Raw genomic sequence first — 7,028 nt, 5'->3', positions numbered from 1 at the left:
AGGCTAATCTTATGCTACAAAAGGTAAAGTTATACATGTGCCTGAACTAGGAATTTTTTTCCTGTATCTCAGGCGAAGTAAAGGCTTAACGATACTTTATTTAACTATCATTAGCAAAATACATATTATACATAAACAATCAACAAATTATATTAATTATCAATACAAATTATGTTTATACTAAAAATTAAAATCTATAGGTACACATTAAGTAAAATCTAAGAATTAAAATCATTTATTATGGTTACATTGTGCTACTTAATATTGCTTACTTAGCGTTTTCTATTACATACGGCATGCAGGTGTCTGTGTCAACAAAAATAACAATTTACGAGTACAATGATTTCGGTTTTAAGGTTAGTAGAACAGTTCTGTGATCGGTAATTTTGCAGTTAGTTACTAATATTATAAATGGAACAAAATTGAATACACTATCTAAGTCAGAAATTAACCTACCTATCTAATAATAAATAATAAGTATAACACAAATAACTCGCAATAGCCCTTAAGCGCCTTCATAGTCTATGGAGTTAATGTATCTTGTTTCTGCAAGTTTTTTAGCAGGGCATTCAGCGTCACCTGTCTTGTGATTGCTGGGCTTTTTGAAGTGTAAGCAGGTCGCACATTTTGATGGCTCTTCCTTTTTCGTGCAGTCCTTCAGCGCGTGACCCACTTCTCCGCAGTGGCCGCAGGTCATGGTGGCCTCCCGACACGTCTTTGCAGCATGTCCATACTGCTGACACTTGAAGCACCTTGTCACCTAAATGTATAAGACTCAAAGGTGACTGACTGACTGATTGACTGACTGACATAGTGGTCTATCAACACACACCAAACCACTAGACGAATCGGGCTGAACTTTGGCATGCAGGTAGATGTTATGACGTATACATATATCCGCTAAAAAAGGTTTCTACGAAACTCCACCCCTAAGGGGGTAAAACGGGATCCACGCGTACGAAGTCGCGGGCGGCTGCTAGTTTCGATATAAAATGAGGAACTAGGAATTGAATAAACAGCAAAGCGAACGAAACTCTAATAGATATCGATTCGCTCAAAGCGTAATCCACTGAAATTGATTCTGAATGTATTTCAGTGGATTATTTCAGCAGATTGAGCTTTAACCAAGCGTTAGCTCAACTCATTAACCTGAACGAACAGTCAGCAGTATTCGTTCGTTCTTTCGTTTGAGCCGAAAAACGTCCACTGCTGGACAAAGGCCTCTCCCAAGGATTTCCACAAAGACCGGTCCTGCGCCGCTCGCATCCAGGCTCCTCCCGCGACCTTCACCAGAGTCTACCTAGTGGGCTGACTGACTGACTGACCCACTAGTCAGCAGTAAGTATACTAGACTAGAACTCTATGGAATGCTTTTACGGTTAACGTCAAATCTACAGGTATTGGTATATTTTTTTTACCCTGAATAAATTTTCTATACAATATACATACATTCGTTTTGTTCATGGCCTGTAACATGTTGCGTTGCCGTTCTACATATGTACGAGTATACCTACTGGTAGGTATAGTAACGAATGAATTTTCTACTATCGCTACCGATTATAGAAATGCTAAGTTATTAATTTATCTTAGTAAATTCGACAGTTTTCAGGTTTAAATCACATGGAGGTCAATTGAGAGCAGTGTGTATATTCGGAATCCAATGCTGTATGGCTCACTGTCCAGACCATCAGAAGTTCTTGATAGAACCGGTAGATAAAAATATGAATTAGAATTGCGAAGTAATAATTTCTAGCCCATTTTTCTCCAGCGATAGTAAAAATACATTAGAAATAACATAGCTCATTCTGACTCTATCTGAAACACCTCTTTGTCAGGATTTCTTTGGAAGCGGGCAGCACAAGACCGGTGAACATAGCCCATTCTGACTCAACAACTCTTTGTCAGGATTTCTTTGGAAGCGGGCAGCACAAGACCGGTCGTTATGGCAATCCTTGGGGGCCCTTGTCCAGCAGTAAACGTCATTTGGCTAAAACGAACGAAAGAACGAACCTCTTTGTATTTTTGAACATATTTCTCTAGCGTTAGTAAAAAGAGAATAGAAACGAAATCTCTTTCGGGCTAAACACCACTATGCTGACAGAGCTAGCCAATGGACGCAGTAAATTAAGATATAACCTCGTTCAATCTTTATTTACGTCGATATAAAGCTCATTCATCACCGTTAGCGCTTGAGGGATATGTGTTTAGGGTTGAGATACAAGGCTGTATAGTAACAGCTCGGTGGCTTTATTATAGAGATACTAGCTTTCCGCCCGCGGCTTCGCCCGCGTAAAATTTTGTCTGTCACAGAAAAACTTTATCGCGCTCGTCCTTGTTTCAAAAACCGGGATAAAAACTATCCTATGTCCTTTTCCGGGACTCAAACTATCTCTATGCTAAATTTCATCAAAATCGGTTCAGTGGTTTAGGCGTGAAAGCGGACATACGAGATAAAGACAGACAGAGTTACTTTCGCATTTATAATATTAGGATATTAGTATAGATTTTTAGATGTTTCACAAAAGGTAGAGATTCTAAATTTGCTACGTTGAACCTCCTGGTTGCAGGATTGTTGGGTTTGTGAGGAAAAGAGGGGTATTAATGAGAGAATTTAATTAAAAATACTACAAGCATTATTATTGTACTATTTTTTATTAAAAATTCAAATTATGACACCGAATTATTTAGCATAACAAGCATTTTCATCTCTTCAACACGAAATAAGGATTTATTAATACAATAGGAATACAAGTTTTAGGGACAAATAGCAATTACTTCCAACACCAATAATACAAGTAGTTTCAAAGTTTAATTATTTTTAACCTAAAATTCCCAAAGTTAATTAGTGCTGCACGGTAATTAAATGCTAAATCACATGTTAGCTGATTGGTGAAGATGTCAACCTTATTACTTTTTGGTTGGTTGGGTAATTGTTGACACCGCATAAAGCCTATCAATTGAGGCCGCGAAATGAATTTACAGATAGAGACACGATAAAATGCATCGTTTTGCAAACTTATTAAGGTCATACTGAGTCCACTACAAGTATGTCAATTATAATTCAATAATTACCTTTTCCTACTTATAATGCATGTAGAATGTACCTCTTTCACCATTCTTTATCGTTATTTCTAAATTATCTCAATAACAAAAGAAGCAAAAGCCAAGTATAATCGTTCTTCTGCCCACCATCATTCAGAACTATGACCTGGGGAAGAGGCGGTGGCATATAGCTTAGATCCTGGTAAACATTGGCCTGTGGAGCCTGGTAGTTCTGCACTGGATTGAAGACTACCGGCACGATCAGCTCCTCATGCTGCACTGGGATTGAGGACACAGACCCTCCGATGGAGACGGTGACTTCAGGGATGGGGATCGCGAAGTCTGAAGGGTAGGCATTGGTACGGCTAGCTGTGAACGCCTGGAATAAGAGGCAGGTGTTAAATTAACAAGAAAATGAACATTATACGTTTTGCTCTATAGTACCTACGAGTAAAGATCATAGAACACTTATTATCAATCCGGGCAGACGCATCGCCAACAACCGCAAGGCGTTTATGTTAAGTACGGTGTGGATAAGTGTTTGTTGCAGTACGGAGTTTCATACAAAGAATACTGACCGCCTCAAGTCGATACGGTTACGATCCGTTTCCGGGTTTATAAGTGTGATCCGTCCTTAAATGTGAAGCACCTATGTATGAGGTCATGAAGATTAGTGTAAAAACCGCCTAGCCGGATGATTCGCATGAACGTATTAAAGGCCACGGATCTAATCTCCGTACAGCACTTAAATCTGCTTGTATAGCTCTAGATTTTTTTATTAATTACAAAAAAGGTATTGACACGGATCCAATCTCCGTACAGCACTTATTTCTGTTTGTATTTATTAGCTCTAGCTTACAAAAAAGGTACTTATTGAAGATCTTCATTGTCTGGTATGCTTACTTGCGTGATGCTTAAGACTTTATGAGATCAATCATTATGACCTGATTTATTAGCTATTGCAATTTAAAACGTTCAAAATAAGCAGGTATCAATTAACCTTGTTGTTACAAAAAAAAATGCACAGTTTACAAAATAAACAAGCAAAGTAAATGCAAAATAGTTTTTAATTACACAGCGGTTTCCAGACCATGTTATGAAGAGTATGAAATCTTACCAAAAAGGCGCAAAGCAGTTTTAAGTCTAATTTAGTTTTTTTAACTTCAAACGCACTGGCCGGAAATATTTTAGCATTTCCAGCTCTATGGATGCTTCAAATATCGTTGCCGGAATGTTGGTAGCCATGTTAATTAAAAAGTGAACTGCATTTCTGTCGGAAGGATTTTGAAATTTTTAACTCCGAACAATTTTCATTTTAACACTGGCAACATAGTCGGATATGTTAACTTTTTTATAGCATGCATGACAATGTTTACGTTTAACCGTAGTACTTATTATTATTCTGTGGTTTAACTTACAAGTATTAATAACTAAACGGAACATAGTTTCTACACTGTATTGTTTTCCTTGTAAAATAAAAATAAATAAATAAATAAACGGATTCCTTTGTTGAAAAGAAAACAACCCTAAATTTTCGAAATTCGAGAATCTTTTTAAAAATCGTGGTTTGAACATTAAGTAAAATTTTGTTTAAGGCGTTTCTTAGTGTGTCTAGTCGTACTTATTTTGTAAATGACCTACCGTCAAAACGAAGATAACACACAAAAAATCCTGGAAGGCAGCCATGGCACTACTGACCGAGTGCCGGTGACATTGAACTTGCTATATAAGCAAGGCTGTGTCGAAACTGATGGTGTTGCCACCATACGTGTGGCTCGGTGAAGTGCGAGCACGTTCCACGATAAATAGTTTTAATTAGAAATTTGAGATTCCGGGGTTGTGCAATTTTGCATTCTTGCATTCAACTGTACCTAATAGCCAATATATTACAGTTGAATGCAGATTAATGGGATATTGGTCTCATCGATCTCTAGATCATCAAATTTTAAAATGGTTCAGTGATATAAGCTTGATACTAAGGTGACAGACAGATCTACTGTAAAATATTGCAGATTACGACTACCTATACTAAATAATTTTTATCGTACGCCCTTACCAAATTCGTCCAAACAAATAAATTGCTTTTAAATAATTTTACATTTCTTTAAAGTCCCGTTAACCCCTCGTGGTAAGCTAAAAAGCTTGTGTTGGGAATGGGTTGACCACAACAGTCCAGCGATGCGGCGGAGTTCGAATCCTCCAATCTGACCCGACACCGACACCATTGGGCTATAGAGTAAGAGCTAGTGAACGCCAGACCTACGTCATTTTATAAAAGCTGAAAGTTTGTCAGCGTATGCTCCCAATATAGGATATAATGTTGGTGAATTATAAAGTTTGGGTCATTGTGGCTTTGGGAGCTACCCTAAAAATCTGTCTGGCAAAGAGTTAGAACTGACAGTGCTCCTGTTCATATATTGGGAGCATACGCTGACAAACTTTCAGCTTTTATAAATGACGTAGGTCTGGCGTTCACTAGCTTTTAGTCTACTATTATCGATGCTAAATTACTTATTTAGAAAGTAATTCTTCTAATCACATGGCGTACATCTGCATTTTTATTGAAGATGTAACAAGCATCGGTGGTTCAGTGGTAGAATGCTCGCCTGCCACGCGGGCGGCCCGGGTTCGATTCCCGGCCGATGCATCCATTTTTGCCACGTGCCTTTAACTTTTTCGTCATTATATTATAAACAAAGTCAATGCGCGTAAAGCCGCGGTTATAAGCTAGTCTAGAACAATGTCGGAAAAGATATGCAAATGGCATACTCGTAATGTTTAAGTAGAATTAATTCTGTCTACCCTGAGTAGGCATTGCGTTAAAAATTATGATAATTATGTCCTTCCCCGGCGTGGCCATTAAGGAAATTAGATTATTTTGACGGGGCAACACCATGGGACGCGAATTCTTTTGTCTTGCCATTTGTCATAATTATTTTGAGATGGTGTTGGTTTTCGGATGGGTAAGCTCCTGGATGTTGTTTTGGGATGTTTGTAGTAATAAGATATTTACGTTTTAATATTGCCTGAGTGACATTTTTTATTGTAAATAGGTATTATGGGAAATTCTGTAGAATGAAATGTAGCTGTATTACAATATTTCGCAGAAAAAGTAAACAAAGTAAAATAAGTAATATATTTACACAAGTGTAAAGTGAGTTATTTATGTAATTGACGTAGTATTTTATTAGTACACACGCACGAAAAACTCATCATTAATACCGTAACTATAAAGCTAGTAAATTTAGTTACGCTATACCTGCATGAAAAATAAAAAAAATGCAATTAAATACAAAAAACACACATTTCCTCATATGTATTGATTATGCAATTTAAATTCGCTTGACATGTCGCCTTCAAAACTTATAAGTCATTTTGTAAATACATTCTCCTGAAATAATTCATTCCCTCAGAATCTCCATCAACAAAACCCTTAAAAACTACTCTAAAAAGTTTTCTGCATCGGCCGGGAATCGAACCCGGGCCGCCCGCGTGGCAGGCGAGCATTCTACCACTGAACCACCGATGCTTATTTTTTAAATATAAAAATACACACCAGTACTTATCGGTGCGCCAATAGAAAGGCGGAAAGATATGCGCTCGCGCATCGCTTAACCTCGGCGAGATAATGATAGGTCACGTTTGAAATTTCGTTATTACTGTTACATTATCTAACTAAATTTATTTATACAGTTGGTACTAACGTGTGCTCATAAGTATGCGTGATTTTATTATACACGAACAAAATACGGTTCTAGATACCACAGTCAATTATTATTGACTTTTGAGGACCTGTCAAAATTCTCCCATCCCATATGTATGTTGTATAGCAATTATCTGTGTTAAGACGTCACATGTCTGCTAATTCAATTTATAAACTACTGAACGGATTATGCTAAAACTTTTAACTTGTCAATATTAGTACTAATGCAGTACCATAGGAGCCTAAGTATAATTTACTTAACTATCAAACTTAACAATTTTTA

General features: G+C 37.3%; 2 non-coding genes across 2 annotated transcripts; one reads left to right on the top strand and one right to left on the bottom strand.

Moving 5' to 3' along the window:
• The first annotated feature begins 5,618 nt into the window (after positions 1-5,618).
• Positions 5,619-5,689, top strand: Trnag-gcc (transfer RNA glycine (anticodon GCC)). Its single transcript has one exon. It is a non-coding gene; the product is annotated as a tRNA-Gly (tRNA).
• An 811-nt stretch (positions 5,690-6,500) lies between these two features.
• On the bottom strand, positions 6,501-6,571 carry Trnag-gcc (transfer RNA glycine (anticodon GCC)). Its single transcript has one exon. It is a non-coding gene; the product is annotated as a tRNA-Gly (tRNA).
• Positions 6,572-7,028: the final 457 nt, after the last annotated feature.

Source organism: Ostrinia nubilalis, chromosome 12 (genome assembly GCF_963855985.1).
Source record: "Ostrinia nubilalis chromosome 12, ilOstNubi1.1, whole genome shotgun sequence".
Lineage (NCBI taxonomy): Eukaryota > Metazoa > Arthropoda > Insecta > Lepidoptera > Crambidae > Ostrinia > Ostrinia nubilalis.
The sequence above is the reverse complement of the archived record's forward strand: the minus strand, read 5'-3'. Positions and strand labels throughout refer to the sequence as shown.